The sequence below is a fragment of the Carettochelys insculpta genome, chromosome 12 (assembly GCF_033958435.1).
Source record: "Carettochelys insculpta isolate YL-2023 chromosome 12, ASM3395843v1, whole genome shotgun sequence".
Taxonomy (NCBI): domain Eukaryota; kingdom Metazoa; phylum Chordata; order Testudines; family Carettochelyidae; genus Carettochelys; species Carettochelys insculpta.
Window position 1 is genome coordinate 28,740,870 of NC_134148.1, and position 21,924 is coordinate 28,762,793.

A 21,924-nucleotide genomic window follows, 5' to 3' on the forward strand; every position below is an offset into this window, starting at 1 on the left:
AGCAGAAATGAAAGCAGAAATATACTTCCCTGTTTGAAATGTACTCAGGTTTTCTAAACTCATATGAATTAAAAATAGAATAGTTTCATACAAATAATTTTATTAATTAAGTCTTGCATATCTTTGGCCTTGTCTGTTGATGTATCCAAAGCATCCAGAATGTTCTTTATTTTTATAATGTGAAATGCACAAAAAGGGGGATAAAAATTACTTTTCTGTCTGGTACTAACTTTTCTGGTAACTGACCCAGACAGTGCCTGCTTAGTGAAGTCTTCATGCTTATGTTTTAAGCATTGAATATATTCTGCAAACCAAAGGATGTGGAACTTCAAATAAGCATTCTATATTAACACAATTTCTTGTTGTAAATTTATGGTGGGTCTCAACAGTGATGGGATTATCAATACACTAACAATGTATATTTATAGTAAGAGGTAGCTGTGTTAATCTGTACTCCAACAAAACAAAGCAGCAGAAGTATAACGCTTTAAAGACTAACGAAATGATTTATTCGGTGATGAGTTTTTGTGGGACAGACCCACTTCAGATCAATTGATCTGAAGAAGTGGGTCTGTCCCACGAAAGTTTGTTACCAAGCAAATCATTTTGTTAGTCTTTAAATTGTATATTTGTAGTGCTTTTGAGGACTACATTCTTTCACAGCTCTCTTGTGCCATCTTGAGTTTGTTCTACTTAGCAGAATATTCCAGTAGAAAATTTTCACTAGGTGCAGTATAAGGCATACACATGCAGTGGAAAGATAGTTGTCTCTTGCTGGCATAGTGAAGAGAAACAAAATTACTTAGCTTAATCAAGACTATACAAGCTTAACCAAGACTATACAAACTACAAAGAACTGTAGAAAGTGCTGACTGGGCAGCAAGACATATATTGTAGACAAATACAGCATATTGCACCAAAGCCAAGAGCAATCTGAACTTGCAGACGATGAGGAGTTCTACATAAACTGTAATAATAGGCAACTCTGTGGACTGATCTGTGATAATATTTCCTAAACCGGCAGTGATGCTCACAAATGCAAACAAGATTTTTGTATATATGAAAAAGAGGATACCATTATACAAATAAAATGATGCAATAAGCTTGAATAAAAGTCCTTTATGGAGATTTTGTCCCTTTATCTGAAGCAGCTGGGTACTAACCACTGTTGGAGAAAAGAGTAGATGGCTTGGTGGACTGATCAGGCTATGCGTTGTTGCCATGTTCCTATTTATATATGAAATGAAATCTGTATCTTTCAAAGTCGCTTGTGGAATATATGACTGCAGAAGCCATGGTGCCTGACAAAATACAACCATGCATTCAATATTTAGACTGAAGCTTATATGAGTAGTTTTAAAACAATCTTTCACCCAAATTGTCCATATTTCTCTTTATAGAATTTTACCGTAGAAGTGTTCTCTCTTCCTTTTTCTTACTATTCTTTTATTTCATGCTCTTTCATGGAAATATTCAGGCAGTATTCAGTGCACAATAGATTTTTGTGAGTTATCAGTTCCCTGAGCAGCAGTAAAATGATTGTAAGGCCCTTATTACCACTAATGATGAATGACATTTTCCCCTAACCTTAACTGCTAGAGAGACACTGCGAAGCTCTTACTGTGTCTGTAATACAATTCTTTGTCTGAAACCGACTTGGCATTAAGACACTATAGAAGCAAAGTACAATATGGAATGCATGCTTATGCTGTCTTCCCATGTTGTGAATAATAATATTATGGCAACATCAGCATCCCCTATCCCCAAATTCACATGGGCTAACTGTTTTAGGCTCCATTTGCACTCTCAGCAAAACGCAGCAGTAATTCTCCACCAGCACAGCTTCACAGGAGAGGTATATCACACCATAATGGTCGACTTCAGGGGCAGATTCTCTGCTGTGGTTTTGTCTCCTTTGTGCTGCTCTGGTGGGACTGTTGCTCCCTCCCTGAGATGCCGAAAATGCCTCTGTGATGTGAAAGAACCCCACTATACTTGTAGAGCCACTCTGCTCAGCACCCTGTCTTCTCCCCCATCCCTGCTGTAAGAACCAGCCCAGCAGGGCCCAGCCAGTGGATGGGGCCCAAACAGCAGGCTGACAGTGGGGCCTAGCCGGTGGGCAGTGAATGCTGAAATCAATTGGAGGGCATGGCCCTGAAGCTGTGGATCCCAAGACAGTTATCTTGTTCACCTTGCCTTAAGGCCAACCTGCCTGATACAGGAGATGTGTTGGAGTGAGTCTAGGGTGAGTGCTGTTATGTCAACACCAACGTTATGTTGGGGGGCAGTGCAACTGCCCTGTATCGTTCCTCAAAGGGGTTGGAGCTCAGGCAGGAATGTTACATCCCTGAGCTAGCTGCATAAAGGGAGAATTTGTATAATGCATTTCCTGGTGTGCATGCACACAGCCAGTGCCACTATCCAGGACTGAGCAAGTAGCTCCTTTCCCCACATCTTTTGGAGTGGCTTGTGCACTAGCCCAGTGCTATAAAGTCTCATCTTGTCCCTCCTGCATATTCCCAGAGGGGCTGAACACTTCCTAGCCTAACCTAGTCTACATTAACTCCACCGTCGACCTAACCTGATTCAGTCACATCAGTTATGCAAATAGCATAGCTGAAGTCGACATACTTACTGAAATGTGTTGTGTGCAGTAAGTGAGGGCTGTTCTCCCGTCAGTGCCAGCTACTCTTCTCATCTTGGTGGAGTTCTGGTGTTGATGTGAGAGCACTCAGAGATCAATTTATTGCATTTAAACAGATGCAATAAATTGATGGCCAGTGGCTCGATCAGTGAAGCATCAGTCCCTAGCATATTGGAGACAAGGGCAACAAAAATGATTTAGGGCCTGGAGCGCAAGACCTATGAGGATAGGCTGAGGGATTTGGGCTTGTTTAGTTTACAGAAGATGACTTAGGAGTCACAGGATTGGGACACTCAGAATTGGTAGGGGTGACCTTTTCCAATGACATTCTCAGAAGTTGTCACCTGTTCCTGGTGGTATATCAGGGTTTGAGTTCACAGAACTACTTTTCATATGTGATTCCTGACAGTATCACATCCGGGAAGGGGAATTATTTTGGGAATGAAATGATATGGTGATGCCCACCAATTTCACAAGAGTGATGTTTCCACTTATGTACCACTCTCTGAACATAAAGCATAGTTTGTCCAACCATATAATTTAATCTCATCCTCTATTCTTGATGCCAGTTTGTGTGCCCGTAGCAATGGCTTTCTTGTGTCTTTCCAAAAAATGTTCAGCAACTTTGAAGATTATTTCAACTGTTAATTACAGTTGAGGCCAGTTTTTTGTTTCTTGGTTTACATTTCCCAATGATACTTAGCAGAAATTCATATGGATGCTATAAATCGTTTCCAGCTAGTCTGGAGGTTGCATCTTATTACAAACTTATGTGCATCCAGGAATCATTGTTCTATGTGATCTGTGCAATGTAGAGAGGATGAAACAGGTAAGTGCTATCCATATCTTGCTAAGTGAATAAGAGGATGAAGACAGCCAAACAGCCGTTATTGCAATCTCTGAGACAACCTGGGCAGAAGGGTCAAGAGGGGGTGGTAACTTTCTGTGCCCTATTTTCTTGCCATCGTCCAGCAGTAGTTAATGCTAACTGTGTCATTTCCAGCAGGTAAACAGGGCAAAAGTGAGGCAACAGTTAATAGAAGTCAAACTTCCAGAGCTGTAAGGGGAGTAGTGTGAAGGGGCTCTTCTGGCACATATGTACAAGGAGATCAGTAGGATTTCCCTGAAACCTCAGGACATTGTATGGTTGGAAATCCACAACCCCCATCTCTTTTGTGGGTCTGCATATTTATGTCCTTTTGAAGAGAAGATGACTGTGTGTCATCACATCAAGATTACCAAATCTCTTTCTCCTTCCATGTTTCTTTTTCCGCGTGAGGGATCATGAAATATAGTGTGGGGAAGGATCTCAAGAGGTTATCTAGTCCACTTCCTGCAGTGAGACAGAATTAAGTAAACCTCCACCATCCCTGACAGTTGTCTGTCTAAACTTTGATTAAAAATCTCCAGCTTGAAGATTTTTGGAAATAATCCAGTGGAGGTTTCACCAGTACTGAGAAGAATGGACCAGTCGCTTCCATGTCTTGCATAGAATACTTCTAATTAACCTGCCCCAGAATATTTGATTATTTTTTGCAACTGCATCCTAGCTTTTTAACCCACTGAAACCCTCAGTTCTTCCTTGAGTGATTGTTCATGTGCATTCCAATATAGATGTGTTCACCCACATGCCCAGTTGCCAGAAAAGCTTTCCCCTAGCCAGTAACCATCGCACTGGTGTGGTGCCCTCTGGAGTGGTGCCGATATAGCCATGGTATCAGTTGCTGGAACTCCCCTTCGTTCTGTGTGAGCAATCTCTCAGTTAGCACTTAGATCTTACCTGCAAATAGTTTCTAATTAGATGTTAATAGTTTAAACACTTTAAATAGTTATAGTTCTATTGTTCTTAGTAGAGTAGTTCATTAGGCCAGAGTAGGGAGATCTAAAACCCTCCAGCCTTTCCCCACTGTTGGAGTAGCTGGCAAGAAGTAAGTCAATGGGGTGGGTGAGTCAGGCAGTGCCTATATTGGGCACTATATTGGCACCAGACCAGCCTGATGGCTACTGGCTAGATGAAAATCTTTCTAGCAACTGGGCATACACACACAAGCATACCTACATTGGAATGGACACAAACCACACATCTCAAAGAACACCAGTTACAGAGGTCAGTGACTGTCTTATTCTTTAGCTGATTAAAATTAGAAATGAGAAGAAACCTATTAAATGTTTTAGGCCCCTCTTGGCCAGTTCAGGACCCTAGATCAATTTGGACATCCACTACTACTTTTCAAGACATATATTTAGAAGACATATAGATGTACACAAGAATGGCCATACTGGGTCAGAGCAGTGGTCCTTCTAGCCCAGTATCCTGTCTTCTGACAATGACCTGTGCCAGATGCTTTAGAGGGAATGAAGAGAACAGGGCTATTAAGTGATCCATCCTCAGTTATCTGCTCCCAGCCTCTGGACGTTTAGAGGTTTAGGACACCAGAGCATGGGGAATTATCTCTGACCATCTTGGTTAATAGCCATTGATGGATATGTCCTCCAGGAATGTGTCTAATTCTAGTTTGAACCATTATCCTTTTGTCTTCACAAACTCGTGTCACAATGTATTCCACAGATTGAATGAATTGTGTGCATGGTGCAAAGCACGGGGATGCAGCCATTCACCTCTCTCCATTCTGAAAACAGATCTTTTGTTTCCTTTGTTTTCACCAGCTAGTGATCCTTGAATGCTTACTTTCCTTAAGAACCTTTGGTGAAGGACTGTCAAAGATTTTCTGAAACTCCAAGTACATTGTATCCACTGAGTCACCCTTCTCCATGTTTTTGACCCCCCTGCCAAAAAAAATTCTTATGAATTAGTGAGGCATGATTTCCCTTTCAAAAGCCATGTTGACGCTTCCACAACAAATCATGTTCATTTATGAGTCTAATTCTGTTCTTTCCTATAATTTCAACCAGTTTGCCTAATACTGACATTAGTCTTACTGGTCTATGATTGCCAGGATTGCTCTGGGAGCCTATCTTCTCCAAGAAGCAGTCGTTGATGGTGTCTAGAAACTTTATCTCAACATCCGGGCTTGAAGTGACATGTGCTCAGTCAATAGGGGCATAGTTGAAATCCCTCATTATAATTGAGTTTTCTATTTTATAGCCTCTCTTATCTCCCAGAGCATTTCACAATCACCCTCTTGCTCTGCCGGTTGGAAGAAGTGCTGGAACTAGGGGTGCTGGAGGTGCTACAGCACCCCCTGCATTGAAGTCATTTCCGTTATACACAGGATTTACAGTTTAGTTCATTGGCTCTTGACACCTCCATTGTAAAAATTGTTCCAGCGCTCCTGGATGTTGGTAGTATATTCCCATTGTTATATTCTTGTTATTCAAGCATGGAAAAAAGTGGTGCATTTAAACCTCCTTAATCCAGCTATTCCAGATCCAGGAACACCTGTGGTTTGGATGCTGTCAGGGGGAGGAGGAAGTGGCTATGTGTGCTACTGCTCCCCATTCCCTCCAGTGGGGGGGGGGGGGCTGGAGCACATCAAAGCACCTGTCTGGAGGCTTTTCCTCCACTGCTTCTATAATGGTGGGGGACAGTGCCTGGGAGTGGGATGGGGAGGTGGACTGGGGTCATGTGCGTCCCCAGGAGTGGGATGCCAGGTAAGCACCCCACCTCCATTTCCCTCACAGCCAGATCCTGCACCCTCATCAACCTCAGGCTCTGTCCCAGACTTCACACCCCCATGGCAACGCACATTGTCCTTCATAATGGCGAACACCCATCATCCAGGAAATTCCATAATCTGGCATAGCCTATTTCCCAAGGTTGCCAGATTAAAGAGGTTCAAGTGTATAAACTTATTTTTGACATGGCCATAGGCCAAGTTGAATTCTTGCTCACAATCAGTTTTTAAAAATTGCTCCTAGTGTAAGACCTTGTTAGCCAAGTTTTTTCCAAGGCAAATATTTACAGCCATATTATCCTGCCCCAAGAATAGGAGTTTACAGTATCTCACCTGAACTGATGTGAATGGCATTACTTTAATGTAATTACATTTCTTTTCCTTTCTGCCACAGTGTGTGGCATATTAGGCATGTACATTATGAGCCACAAGCTATCGTACCACTATTTCAATCAGTGGTAAATGAATTCATTCACTATCCAATTACATTCTGAGAGTGTTCACTTTAACAGGCTGACGACTCTGCTAATTTATCAGCTAATCACTGCAAACACATTTGGCCTCAGTTCAGAGACTGTTGGGTCCTGAGCCTCATGCTGGGACTAATAGTACTGAAAAACCTGACATAATTCTGCGTAATGAAATTAGTGGAATGCCGACACACCCAGCTGGGGACAAGTTGGAACAAATGTTTGTTTGTCCAAGGTCATGTGTATCTTCCCACACGTACACATAAGAAGTTCAAGATTCTTATTAACATTTTGTCGTGTCATTGCTTAATGATTGTAAATAAAAACACACAACAGGATGGAAAAGTCAATTTTCATATAAACAGAACAGTCTTGCAAAATTGTGTGGTGACTCAGAGAGAGGGATTTTTTTGAATCGGTGAGTAAAGAAAACTTTCATTGTGATGAATGCAGGCTAGTAGACATTGTGTGCTACTGGACTGCTTTTTTGTGCTTGGGCGCTGGTATATTGTCCACTGACAGAAGAATGACTTTGTGGTAAAACACACAGCTGTGATTTAGGGGATGTGAGCTCAGTTTCCAGCTCTACCAGTTTCTCTCCGAGATCTGGGGCAAAGCATTTCCACTTCCCACCTGTAAACTGGAGATAAATAAGGGATGAGAAAAAAGTAGCATGTCTAACATCTCGGAGCAAGGAGCCTTTTACTAGGGCTGCATCTACACTACAGAGATCTTCCAAAAAAAAACTTCTTTCAAAAGAGTGAATCCATACACAAAAGTGGATCGAAAGATCAATCCTCTCTTTCAATAGAATGTGTCCACACAGCCCCTGCACTTTCAAAAGGAAGAGCCAGGGATTGAAATATCTGGCACCATGAGGACGGCACGTTCACAACAAGGGCCCACAGAGTGTCTACACATGCTTTTTGTCAAAAGAATCTTTTGGGAAAAGGTGCTCTTCCTCATTTGGGAGAGGACGAGGGCCGCCGGAAAAAGGAGCGCGTTCTTTTGATTTCAGATCAAAAGAGCTCTTTTTGTGTGTCGATGTTCTGTGGTTTTCAAAAAAGGCCTGAAAAAACTTGCTAGTATAGATGCAGTCTCGGTGTTTGTTCAGCACAATGGGACCTTTAGCTTTTGGGGTCTTTAGTTGCTACTTCAATATAAATAGTAACCTTGCAAGGCTAATTTCTAAGAGCGCTACAAGAGTGCTATTAGCTACATTAACAAGGATAGCTGTTAGAACAACAAGAATTCTTGTGGCACCTTATAAACTAACAGATATTTTGGAGCATAAGCTTTCATGGGCAAAGACTGCTTCATCAGACGCATGAGTGGGGGGGGTAGTTTCAGAGGGGTATTTAAGGAGTGGGGGTCCCAGTAAAAGGGAGGGCCAGAGCTGACAAGGTCTATTGTAACCTTGTTTGATATAGTCTTATTGATGTGGTACATTTCAAGGGAGGTAGGGCTGTAGCAAGGTTCCGTCTGGGAATGTGCTGTGGTGAATATGAAAACCGGCATTAAATGCTGGGCTACCCCACAGTCAACTTAGATTTTGACAACTGGAGAAAAGATGCACCCAAAAAGGTAAGCATGCTTTGGTAATCCTCATCCTACTTCAACAATTAAGCCATTAAATGAAACATTGGGCTGAATGGATTGATAAAAAGGGAATGAAACATTAGGAATAACAGAATGGAAAGTGACAGCATGAGATGTCGGAAACATGCAGTAAGGTGCTTGAGCAGAGAGTTAAAGAAACAGTCTTTTAGCCTTTCATATTGGCAGAAAAACCACAGCCTACTCTACCTCTGTAGCCTATGTATGATTCTGAATAGTTTGAGTTCTTTCTGTCTTCTGTACCGTGTTGCTGAATCCATCAGTAGCTTAACAGCTGTCCACATTTCCTACTGAGCATTGAATTGTTCCTGAGATCTGTGTCTGGAAGATGATGAGAGGATCAATCAGGAGATTATAACCATCACTAAGATAACAAAACAGCAGTCATGTAGCAATGTAAAGACTAACTAAATGATTTATTAGGTGATGAGCTTTCATGGGACAGACCCACTTCTTCCGATCTATAGAACTTCCAGATGTGAGAGAATAGAAAAATGCCATGATAGCAATAAAAAGAGGTAAGACACAGCTGCTCTGAAAGGTTCCCATTGACTTCAGTGGCACTGGATCTGCTCCTGAGGAAAAGGGGAAGCACACTGACCTATTTTCCCTCAATGCAGCGCTTATTAAAGGCCCTCCAGTGTTTGTTTCTTTTCCCTGGGGAGTTTTAAAGATGGTCAAATTACAAAGATTTCTTTCAAAAAAGATTCCTGGCAGCTGTTGTACAAATGTAATGAAAGGCAAAGAAATAACCTAGCAGAAATGTATTGATATCACTTTCCATTAATGGAATCTTGCAAGCACCTAATGCGATTATTGTTTTTGTAGCATATTCACTGAAACCATCACAAATGGGCCCACAATAAGATTACAAATGTACGTAGCACAATATTGCTAATACCACTGAGCCTGCTGAACCACTTAGAAATGATATTTTGCTTTTCTATGGTGCTTAAAACCAGAAAACTAGAAAGGAATTGAGAAATTTCTCTCAAACTTTTTTGCATTTTACCCTTCTAGTAACACATGAACCATTTGTCTGTCATCTCTCGTAAAGTAGCTTTTATTCTGAAAGGGGATCCATTTACCATGATGAAGACTGCCATCTCGTCACAATCATTATTTACAGTAATGCCTGCTGAGTGCGCACTGAACTTTCATGGTGCATTTGAGGAATCATGGTCCCTCATCCTGGAAGCTCACAAGGAAAGTAATTCATAAGATAAGTCACTTAACTTTATTTCTTTGTACCAATATATTAGATTACACCTTACTGTATTAATTAATGTGATAATTTGAAGTGATTGAAACATTTTCAAAGCAGCAGTTTTCAAAGCAGAATGGAAAGGAATGTGTAGATTTTGAGAAAAATTTCAATGAGAAGTGTTAAAACAAATCATTTCAACTTTCTGATTTTGTTCTGATGTTCTAATGTTTCATTTTGATAAGTTAAACATTTTATTTTCGCATTTTGTTTCATTTTGGCATTTATGATATGATAGTTTAATACTATATTATATTTAATACTATATTTTGACAATAAAAGCAAAACCGTTTTATCTGATTGTGATTAAATATTTTACATCAATGAAATATAACATTTCAAGGTTTTCTAATCAAAATTTTTCCAAATTTCCAATCTGTGATAAACTTCTGGATTTTGAAATGTTAGGATGTCCTAAGGGATGGCAATTTTCTCTTCAATTCTAGTAACGTTTCTTCCCACCAAGTGTATCTTTTCATGTTTTCATACAAGAAAATTATATTGCTGGGTTTTTTTAGAATGGGCTCTAATACTGTGCCAATGTCTTTTAGTCTAAGTTTGTTTAAACAGAATACTTTATAGAGAGAAGCTTGAATCTTAACATTTAGGTCCAGATTTGTAGTTTTTCCAGACTAAGCAGGTTCAGATCCAGGTTTTAGATTTTTAAACCCTTGTTTGAAGTATAGCATAGACATGAAAGTACTTTTTTGAGTACTGTATAATGTTAAATAAAAAGCCACATAGTGGTAGGCAAACTGCAGCCTGAGGGCCACATGCACCATTTTGTTTGTTGTTGCTCATGGCAGGGTTACCAGATTCCACAGGTTTCTTTCTGTGGAGTTTTTTTTTTCCTTCCTACCCATATAACTAAAGTGACACATATGTAAAGCAAAAGCTTGTGAAGTGAAGTATGGTCAGATTTCACACATTAGCTGTGTCTACACGTGCACGCTACTTTGAAGTAGCGGCACTAACTTCGAAATAGCGCCTGTCGCAGCTACACGTGTCGGGCGCTATTTCGAAGTTAACTTCGACGTTAGGCGGCGAGACGTCGAAGTCGCTATCCTCATCAGGAGATGGGGATAGCGCCCTACTTCAACGTCGAAGTAGGGACCGTGTAGACGATCCGCGTCCCACAACGTCGAAATTGCCGGGTCCTCCATGGCGGCCATCAGCTGGGGGGTTGAGAGATGCTCTCTCTCCAGCCCCTGCGGGGCTCTATGGTCACCGTGGGCAGCAGCCCTTAGCCCAGGGCTTCTGGCTGCTGCTGCGGCAGCTGGGGATCCATGCTGCAGGCACAGGGTCTGCAACCAGTTGTAGGCTCTGTGTATCTTGTGTTGTATAGTGCAACTGTGTCTGGGAGGGGCCCTTTAAGGGAGCGGCTTGCTGTTGAGTCCGCCCTGTGACCCTGTCTGCAGCTGTGCCTGGCACCCTTATTTCGATGTGTGCTACTTTGGCGTGTAGATGTTCCCTCGCAGCGCCTATTTCGATGTGGTGCCGCGCAACGTCGAAGTTGAACATCGACATTGCCAGCCCTAGAGGACGTGTAGACGTTATTCATCGAAATAGCCTATTTCGATGTTGCTACATCGAAATAAGCTATTTCGATGTAGGCTTCACGTGTAGACGTAGCCATTGAGTGCAAGAGCCATGCGCTCCCTCTGCAGCCAATCAAAATGCTGCTGTGGCCCAATGGGCACACCCTGCAAATTCTAGGTGCACAAGCACAGTTAGCAAAACTACCCTGTCTGAAGAAACTGTCTTGGTTAAGACAATCTTGTGGCCCACTGAGACCAAGAGCCACTCATGTGGCCCACTGACTAGCTTAGGTTGCCCATTGCTGCTGTATAGTTTTGGGGCAACCAGTGCTTCAGCAGTTTGGGGAATGTGGTCCTGCGGATACAATGTTATATAAACTTGGTTTAATTATTGCAGGGTGGGCAGCTGTGATTCTTTGCAACGGTGTTTGTTTGTTTAACGTATGCGGCCTTGTTCAGGAAGACTGCAGCACGCCACCATAAAATCTTCCTGTTTCAGTGATGTGCATAGCCCATGGCCAAATGAGCAATACTGTTTTAATAATATGCAGACACCTGCAAAACATTTGCGGAGAATGAGGGTTAAATGTTGCTCTGATTAGCAGATTCGTTGACTATCTGGGTTGACTTTCATTAGCACAATTCTGTGTGTCGGGGAAGACCGTATATCTTGTGTAGAAGGGAGAAAAGAAGGATGTTGCCAAAAGAACTTCCTCAAACTGTCTGGTGTTTATGGAAGTCAGCCAGAAAATTGCTTCTGATCCACATACTGTAACTGTAAATGAGCCTAAATTCTTTAGAAGATAATCAGATGTCCCACTATGCCTGGGATAGTCTGAGATTACTGACCTTATCCCTTTTTCTTCAGTAGGGGAGCAGGAGTGGGTGGTGGGAAAATGAGGCATCATGCTAACTTCTCTGACAATATAAACACTCTGCTTTTAATGGAAATCTGCCAGAAAACAGCTCATTCTGCGTAGCCCAAGTTCCTTAAGAGAAGAGCTGAAAATACCAGATGCTCAAATTTGTCTTGGATTTTCTCATAGCTGCTAATGTTGGTGTTCTGCTTGGTGGAGGCTTAACCAAATAAGGGTTGGATTGTGCCTCCCTAAATCTATGATACCACCCTCCAATCCCCGATCAAAATGAATAGGCTAGCAGGTGGCTTGCCCTGCACTAGATTCCACAGAAAGCCATGCCAGGGAAGAGTTGGGTGCAGCAGTATGGAATGGAGTGCGGCCTTTCTCCCAGCACATCCCAGCTCAGTCCTGATGCACCTGCTATTGTAAGAGCTTGATAGAGGGGACAAGGCAGCCAGCGGTGTTACCTGTAAGCTGAGCACTTGGGTGGTGTTAGTCGGTGGCCGGGCAATGTGCGGTGAGGTACCAACTATGCCCTTGTTACCATCCGAGTCTTTAACTGCTAGAGCAGGATGCTCCTTCGCAGCGGGCAGCCAAGATTGACTGAGGGGTGCCCCAATGGTAGTACTAAGAGCCTTTCCACACCCAAGACTTCAACTGCTAGGACGAACTGTCCCTTCGTAGCAGGCAGCCAGGATTGACTGACGGGTGCCCCAGGAGTCTGCCCCTTGGAGGCGGCACGACTCTAGACTAGGCTCTCAGCACTCTCACCAACGGCCAAGCTAGTATAGCAAACAGCTATAAGGTTCTTTTGATTGTGCTGGCTGTGTTACAGTAACAAAGAGAAGCAACAGTCAGGTTCAAATGCTTAACTAGTAACAGGTTTATTAAGCTACAATTTCAAGCATGTGACTACAAAAGGCTATTGTCTACTTCTTATATGCTAGCAGAGTACAGGTGTTAACAGGTTACGTTACAGACAAACAACATCAACTTATAGAGCTCTAATTCTCAAATATGTGCACTAGAGAAAGGAGACCTTAATGTGGGTGCTTCTTACCCTCCTTGCGTCTCTCGATACCAGCGTAGCCAAGCCAGGATCGGTCGCTCAATTCTGCGGAAAGACCAAATACGAGGTTGGGCATCCCCAGTTGAGGACCTCGGGAGGCAATCACCTGACCCGACCAGCAGGTAGTTGGTGAAAACGCACTCAGAGTCAGTGTGCTGCTGGGCCCATCTTTACACCCCTTGGGTCACATATTCTCTTTCTTATCTATGGTGCCAGATCGTACTGGTCTGTCTTTGTGATGCCAGTTCTTACAAGGGCGGTTTCTGCTTAATTTGCACTTGTAAGAGAGGGCGATAAGTAATTTAGGAGTACAGGACATTCTTTTACTAGGGCGGGGATTTCTCTCCTGGGATGGCTGTGTGGGTGCATCACTTATCAGTACCAGCCGGAGGCAGTTTTTGAGGTCCCTTTGTTAACAGTTAGGCTACTAGCCCTCTTATCTGTGTTTTCAGTTCCTCAGGGTCACGATGAGCCAGCACATCTGGGCCCCCTTAGGAAGGCATCAAAGACTGTGCTGTTTGCTGCTATTTGGTGCCCTGTGCACTCTGAGGCACCTTAGAGAGGTGGCAAACTGGTCTGTAATAGGGGAGATATTGTCTGACTACTGGTGGTCTCCCAGAAATGATTCAGGTGCCACTGAGCTGATCAGCAGCGTGCTGGTAGCGTGCACAGTAGGCAGCATGTGTTTCTGTTGGTGGTACACATCTGTACATGCCTTGGTGTACATCACATACCACCCCTGGAAGGGGAAAAAAGAGAGGGCTCGCTGGCAGAGACAGAACTAACTAGAGCAAGGAATCAGTTTCCATGAAAACAATGTTAAGTTCACAAATGCCATCTAGGTGAAATGTTTTTTGCAGAAAGGTGTTTTTTGAGCAAATTTCTGTTTTGGAAGAACTGACGTGCATTTTTTCTGCTTCTCAGCTGCCCACCAGCACAGCGGCCGTGGTTGATGAAATGGGAAAAGTTTTCCCGCCTGCCTGGAGGAGAGGCAGAGAACGTGGGTGCTCAGCCCACCCTGCAGTTCTAGGAGCCAGAGAACCCAGGCACTTGGCTTCCCTTCTGCCCTTCACTGCTCTGGGGCTGGAAAGAGAGAGCCCCCAAGCACACAGACATCAAAGCCTGTCTGTGAAAGCTTTCGTCAGTTTCACTAGCAGAATGTTACACTGAGGGCAACCAGTGAGCTGTTTTATTTTACCCAACAGAAAATCAGCATTTTATGGAAAAACTGAAATTTTCTTATTGGAAAATCACTCAGACAAAAAAGTATTCACCACTGTAATACAGGAGCTCGGCTCTGGGAAACTTGTGCTGGAAGGAATTATCCTTCCACAGGGAATTCGCTGCTTGCCATTTGCCATCTGTTTCCAACACCTCTGTGCCTCCTAAGTAAGCTAAAGCTCAATGGAGAATCTGCCACACGGATACTAGCAGTATAGACATGGCATGGCCAGGGCTGACTGCTGCTACTGTGGACAGGGACGGCAGGTATGTAGAGGTTTTTATGGTGCCTAGAATGGGTCCAAGTCACTCCCTCCCCACCTGTCTAAGCCAGTGAGAAGAAGATTGGGTGGAGGAGGAGCTCTGGGATGCAGGCTCTAGCGTAGAGTTTGGGTGCTGGGTGTAGGCTCTGGACTAGGGTAGGGGGTTGGGGTGCAGGAGGTGGTACAGGCCCTGAGAGAGGGTTGGGGTGCAGGAGGTGTGAGGGTTCTTGGGTGGAGTTTAAGTGTAAGCTCTGGATGGGGATTGGAGAGGTGTTGGGTGCAGGCTGTAGGAGGGGTTTGAGTGAAGGAGGGGTGGGGGGGTCTGGCTTTGGGACTGAGTTTGGGTGCAGACTCTGGGCTAGGGAAGTGCATTGGCGTATGGAAGGAGGTGTGGAGTGCCAGCTCTGGAAGTGAGTTTTGGGGGCAGGAGGGGGTGTGGGTTGTGGGAGAGAGTTTGGGGCAAGACAGGGTATCGGGGAGGGAGATGAGGGACTGGGGGATAAAGAGTGCAGTGCTTTCCTGGGGAGGCTCCCATAAGTTACCTACACCACCCCTTTGGCAGTGGCTCCTAAGTTGGGGTTGGAGGTGCCCACAGCCATCACCCCCTACAACTCCCATTGGCTGCAGGGGCACTCAGCACATGAAGAAACCCCACCCAGCGACCACAAGGACTTACCAGCAGCCATGGAGCAAGAGTGGGCAGGAAGCTGCTTTAGCTCCACTGCACTGTCAGGTGTGGTAGCAGGGGCTCACTGTCCCTTTTAAATCACCCAGGGGTGTCAGGCAAGGCCAGGGGATGCACTGGGGGAAGCCTGTGGGGCCAGAGGGCCTGGAATGTTCCGGGAGCCCAGGCACCATGGACCCATGTAACTCATCACCCCGGCAGTGGAGTATGGAAGTGCTTCTTTCGGACATTGTCTGCAGCTTTGCTCAATTATAAGATCAGCCGACTCACGAATTATAGCAGCAGGTAAAACAGATTCCTGTAAGGAGTGATTGGAATCAACACTGATATAAACAGTAGATACTGCAATGACATTTCAAATATACTGTCCTTGGCATCAGTTGCTTGCTGGCATGAAAAGAAAGGCTTAAGTACTTAACCTGTCCTTGACAGCTGATTTGTGAGTCTGGAAAAGTGCTGGTAGGCAGTTGTGAAGCTGTACCAGAGATGACAACATTCGTTAGGTTACTTTCACGTTGTACCTTCAGGACTTTTGATCTAGTATTGTGCTGCGCTTTGTTTTTTAAAAACTGCTTCCTGAAGGCAGAGTAATTAAAATGCTCTTCTTATTGAGTGAGGAATTTAACAACTGGTTTTGGACAGCCTGCTATTTTTAGCAGCACTGTCTTTAACTTTTGAATGCTAGTCAAACATAAACATGTACAGAAATTTCAGGATGTTTATCATAATTAGTGCCTTATTTGAATCATGGTAATGCACAGCCAGCATTAAAGCCTTTTGTGCCTGTAGTGGGGTTATTGCCCCACTCTAGCAGGGAAGGCGTTTAACCCAACCTTGGGAGAGGGCTGAAGAGCCGACAGCTGGGGCAATTAGCTACCAATACGGATCCATCTGGGGCTATGTAAATAAAGACTCCTGGAGGTGGGGGATTCTTCCTCCATGGGTGGATCAGGAGGGACCTACTTGCCAGGGTAGCTACAGGCACTTCCTACCACAGAACAGTGCTGGGGGAAAGGTAGACAGAGCTGGGGGATCTCTGAACAGGCAAGCTCCCAGGCTGCAGGGCCCGAGACAAGCCCAGAGAGTACTAGGGTGCAGGGAGGCAGCCAGAGTAGCAGAGGGCAACAGGCCCAAACTCCTAACAAATGATGAGTGGCCATTTCAGATTGCATTCTTCCACCGAGGTAAGGGTCATAGGATGACTGGCAGTGGGTCACTGAGGTAAGGTGAGGTTTGGGGCTCCCTGGGAAGGGAGGATCCCTGAGTGTGGGGCCTTGCCATGGGACACAAGCCAGAGGGGTCTGGAAGGGGCACGGGTCCTGATAATGGTGGTGGTGAACAGACAGGCAACAGCAGGCAATACACCAGCCAGAAGAGGACAATGTGGAGGCTGAAGAGCTGATTCCCAAGTGACCAGCAGAAGGTGCCCAGGGTGGTGAGTTGTACCTAGTTACAGTGCCCTTGGTACAGTCACACATGCCCTGATCCAAAATCCATTGATATAAATGGAAGAAATCCCATTGATTTCAAAGGCTTTGGATCAGACCCATAGTAAAGAGCCATCTCTAGCCTTTATGGTGTACAGTCCAGACACCTGCGTCTGACAAAGTGGGTCTTTGCCCACGAAAGCTCATGCTCATACATTTCTGTTAGTCTATAAGGTGCCACAGGACCCCTCGTTGCTTTTGCAGATCCAGACTAACACAGCTACCCCTCCGATACTTGAGTCTAGACAAGAGAGGCACATTTTGGGAATGTCTACATATGACATAATAGTATATTACTTCCATATTTTTCTAAATATGATATATGGAGCCTGTAGCCATTCTTTTTCATCAGTTTGACACTCACACACACTTTTATGTATTTACAAAATAAATAGCTATCAGCAGGCCTTATATGTTCTCAGTAAGCTCTGGAATAATAATTTAGCACGGAGGAGTCCTTTCCAAACTGAAAGAGGTACACTGACTTTCATCAGTCTCCAAGTGCATTTTTGTTGTGAACAGTGTGTGTGGTGTATTTCTTGATCTGCGGTAAAATATGTTTGTACTCCCAATAGACGATCCAGTGTTCACTGGCTAAAGCAGGACAGGTCCTTCCCTTCAGGGAGGTGACGCTAGGTGCTTCCTAGGGGGTGGGAGATCCGGAGGTGGGGCAGAGAGTTGCAGAACAAGCTTACCCTGTGCTCATCCTGCAGAGGCAGCAATGGCCCTAGAGTTGTGGCACCACTGTACCACTGTTTATGCCCCTACATGGACCAGGGCTATGCTTCTTTAGGGAAGGAGGCACGTGAGCAGGGGTAAGGCACAGGAAGTTGGGGCCACACCTGGGACTGGATCACCTGCCAGGACCCCGAATGCCAGACTGGTAGGTGAGACCCTAGGGTTGGTGGCCAGGTGAGACCTTGTGGCTGGCATAGGAAGTGAGTTATATGGTCTGCTGGTGCCCCACCCACACGAATATTCACTGGTCCATACTCAGCTCCAGCAGCGTTCAGAGACCTGGGCCTCTCAGAGTTTGAAAGCTGCTTCATGCAGAGCTGCCAAGGCCAGGCAAACAATCAGTGCCTGAGGGAGCAGGCTCTCAGCATGTGATCCCTGGCTTCTCTGCCTGAGTACAAGGAGAGAGGAGGATGTGACATGCTTGGCAGGTCCCTTCTCCCAACCTCCCCACAATCCCTAATGAGGAGAGGATAGACCTTGCACCTGACCTGCTCCCTGAGGGGGTTTCCAGGGTGAGTGTCTTGCACAGATCTGGCCTTCAGGAAAATAGCAACCTGGACAAATTTGCATATTGGTGCCCCTGACCCCTGTGGTCATGCTGCCCCATTGCCCCTGGTCCCCCATAGGCTCCCTACAGTCACCTTCCCCCGATCCCTGCACCTCCGTCCCTGCCATATGCTCCCTTAACCCCTAATACTGCACCTCCCTCCTGTGCCCCAACCCTCCACTGAGCCCTTTCACTTCTACCCCTTGTACCCTTGGCCCCCCTCACTCCTGCACCCCCTCCTGCAACCACGTGGGGAAACTGACCCCAGGGATGCACAAAGCCACTGCTCACTCGTACACTGGACGGCTGCTCCTTCGCCTCAAGCATCCCCGGGGTGTACAAGGAAAGGCAGGAGAACACAGCTGCTGATGCCTCAGCTCAGCCCAGGTGGGGAAGTGACCTGAATGTAAGGCGCCCTGGGGTTATGTCCTGAGGGGGAGTGGGACAGGGACTGGTTCTGGTCCATGATTACATTATTTTAAATGTATATCAACTTACAAGGTGAGTGTGGAGCAGGACTTGGAATCATTCTGCGCACCAGGCCCTTTAAATCACCACCAGCCTCCCAGATGGCGCACGGTAGGTGGCGCTGAATGGCTGGTGCCGGGAGGATGGCTCCAAGCCCCACCCCTTCTATCTGTGGCCCTGCCCCTTCTGGTTCCATGAGGGTGGAGTTTGTTTCTCCGCCCCCATCGGCAAACCCGCTGCTCCTGGTGGCTGGTACTCTGGGGCCAGTATCCAGGCTCAGCAACTGACACCCCCCCCCCGCCCCGACCTCAGGTTAGCAGCTGGGACACCAGGAAGCAGGGGTGTAGTTCCAGTGGACAGAATGCCAGGTATAAAACCTGGGGGAGATACAGCATCTCCTAAGCCCTAATACCTCTGCTTGTGAGAAGCAGCTTCTGTCTTCTGGGGGTGGCTGAGGTGTACTCCCATGTTCTGGGGTCATGCAGTCGCATGTGGGAAGTGAACCAGCTGGGATAGGTGGGGAAGGACTAGGACCAGCTACCAAATGGGAGGGGAGCGGGGCTAGGAGTGAGGAGCAAATTGGAGAACAGACAGGGAGAGGGGGCAGAAGCTGCAGTCCCTGGAATGGGATGTGAGCCCAGACAGACAAGAACCACTTCCACTAGGTGAAAGACAGTCCTGCAAAATTCCAGACCGTTGGGACCGCCGCCTGTAGTGACCGATAGGCAGAGAGATCCCATCCATACGGTGAGGTGGAGCAGCTGCCCCAGGCCCCATGCTTTTGGGGAACCCTCCTCCCTGCACTGCAAGCCCTACTCTTCCCCCCCCCGTTCCACCCCCATGCTGTCCCTTTCCCCCACTCCCCAGCCAACCAGTCTGGGGATTACCAACCGCACTCACATGCTCACTATGCAGGTGGCACCAGCAGCTGCCTGGTCCACTCTGCCACATCACACCACCCTACCCACTGAGCCCTGCTTCTCCATAGCAGTAGGAAATGGCCCCTGCTCCTCACCACCCGTGGGGCCCAGCAGGCTGGGTGCATGGAGCAGAGCAGTGCCGAGCACCCTGCCCCACGTAATCCCCAGGCCTGTTGGGAGGGGATAAGGGGCAGGGTGGGTGTGAAGCAAGGGAGGGGCAGGGCCTGCAGAGGTGGGAGGGGAGGTTGCCCTGGGGCACTGGGAGACAGTGTTCCCCCCACCCCAAAAAGGCCTGCTTTATAGGGATCTTATGTTGGCCCTATGTGCAGTAGGGCTGGAACATTCTTGCCAGTGGAATGCTGAGAGCCATTGAACCAAACTGTGAACTTTGTAAATAATAGAAACCACATCAAAGCAGGGGGCACGGCAGCACCCCTAGCTCTGGTACTTTACCTATAAGCATTTGTTTGAGTGCCGTGAGTGGTAGCCTGTACAGCTGTGAGGGCAGCTCTGCCTCCTGTCTCTCTCTGTGCCTGTGCATACAGATTCCTTTTGTTACAAGTGCTGTCTGTGAGCAGTCATTCTTACAGATCTCTGCAAGCTGGGTGTTACAGTGCTCCGAACTAGGGCTGGAAGAGAGAGAGAGAGAACCAATCTTCTTCTCACACAAGAAAATAATTGCTCTTCAAAATGTAGTCATGATATTTTGGATTTTCCAAGGGAATTTCTCTTTCAAATTCAGAGATTCCAAGGCTAGAAGGGACAACTGTGATCTTTGTCTGACCTCCTGCATTACACAGACCATAGACCTTCCCCCAGAAAAATTCCTAGAGCAGATCTTTTAGAGAAACATCCAATCATGCTGTAAAAATAACTAGTGATGGGGAATCCACCATCATCGATGTGTTCCAATGGTTTGTTACTCTCACTGTTTAAAATGACACCTTATTTCCCATCTGAATTCTCTCACTTCAGCTTCCAGTCATTGCACTGTTAGACGTTTCTCTGCGAGATGAAAGAACCAGTTGTCAAATATTTGTTCTTCACATAGATATTTATAGACAGTAATCAAGTCACCCCTTAACCTTCTTTTTAAGTGCCTTCATCCTATTGCTAGAGCAGATTTTGTAATCCTTTAGTCCTTGTTGTGGCTCTTCTTTTCAGTTTATCAACGTCCTTCATTAAAGGTGAACACCATAATTGATGCAGTATTTCAGCAGCCACTGCCAAATACAGAGATAAATTACCTTCCTGCTCCAACTCCAGGTTTCCCTGTTTATATATGTGTAGCCTCAGAGGCATTGAGACCACTGAGAAGGGAGAGTAAAGTCTCTGCTCTGCAGCTGTGGCTGAAAGCTAGTTGGCATTTAGCTCATGCAGTAGAACACAGGGTTTTAAGCCCCTAGGGTTACAAGTTCATTCCCTCCTGCTGATGTCTGGGATCCATATGTAAGGATTGCATTAGTCCAGTATTGGACTGGATGTTCTTATTCACCTGAAACAAAAACATCCACACCCAAATGTAAAACCGAATGATCATTTTTATTTTGTTTCATTTTAGTCTTTCCATTTCAACTTTTGGAAACCAAAAATATCTCATTTGCCCCACTTTTAATTTTAGGATTCTCAGGTTTCCCAATCTTTTTTTAACTCCTACTCCATCCCCTCTGTTTTTTCACCAACTAGTAATAGTTGTAAATTTTTTTTTTTAAAAGTGAAATCTGATTTCTCCACCCTTTGTCTCCACTCTCACTGGATGCACTCACTTTTTTGCAGTTAAAAAAAGAGAAGTAAACTAGAAAAGGGAGAGAGAAGAAGTGCGGGTGCAGGGAAATAAAAGGGACTTTTAATATAAAACTTGTGAATTTTCTCTTAAATTAACAAACATATTTCAAAATGCAAATTAAAAACATTTTCTTTAGTTCGAGTCTCCCAGTTGGAAAATTGAACAATGTTGTCAGCATAGGCATTTTCTCAAGGAAGCTGAAAAATCCTCAATGTTCATATTATAAAGCTTTAATCAAACATTAAATTTCTCTATCTAATATTTTGACCAGTTGTTTCCCTAACATATTAATCATAGTGCAGTTGTACATGCATCCGCTCTGCCTGGAACCTGGACTTACACTCTAAGTTCTGCACCTGTAACTTTTTTGCACTACTTATACAGATGTTTATAGTTTACACACCTCTAGATCCTCCACCTCAGAATCTTCTGCAGTGTTCCTAATTAGTGACAATGAAGCAGGTGGGGTTATGTGTATTTAATTCATGTCAGATCAGTAAATTTGCACCTGGGAGTGTCTTTAGAAGGCATGCCTACATTTAGAGTCTCACAATCGCTTCAGAGATGGTTTGCAAATCAGCTCTTTGTCATGTGCTTTCATAGATCGAGGCAATGTTGCCAACCCTCACAATTTTTTGCTCAAGTGAAGTGATTGGGGCTGGAGTCAGTCTTATGGCAGCAGAGAAGTTTTAGCCTTCTGGCGCCTGTGAGC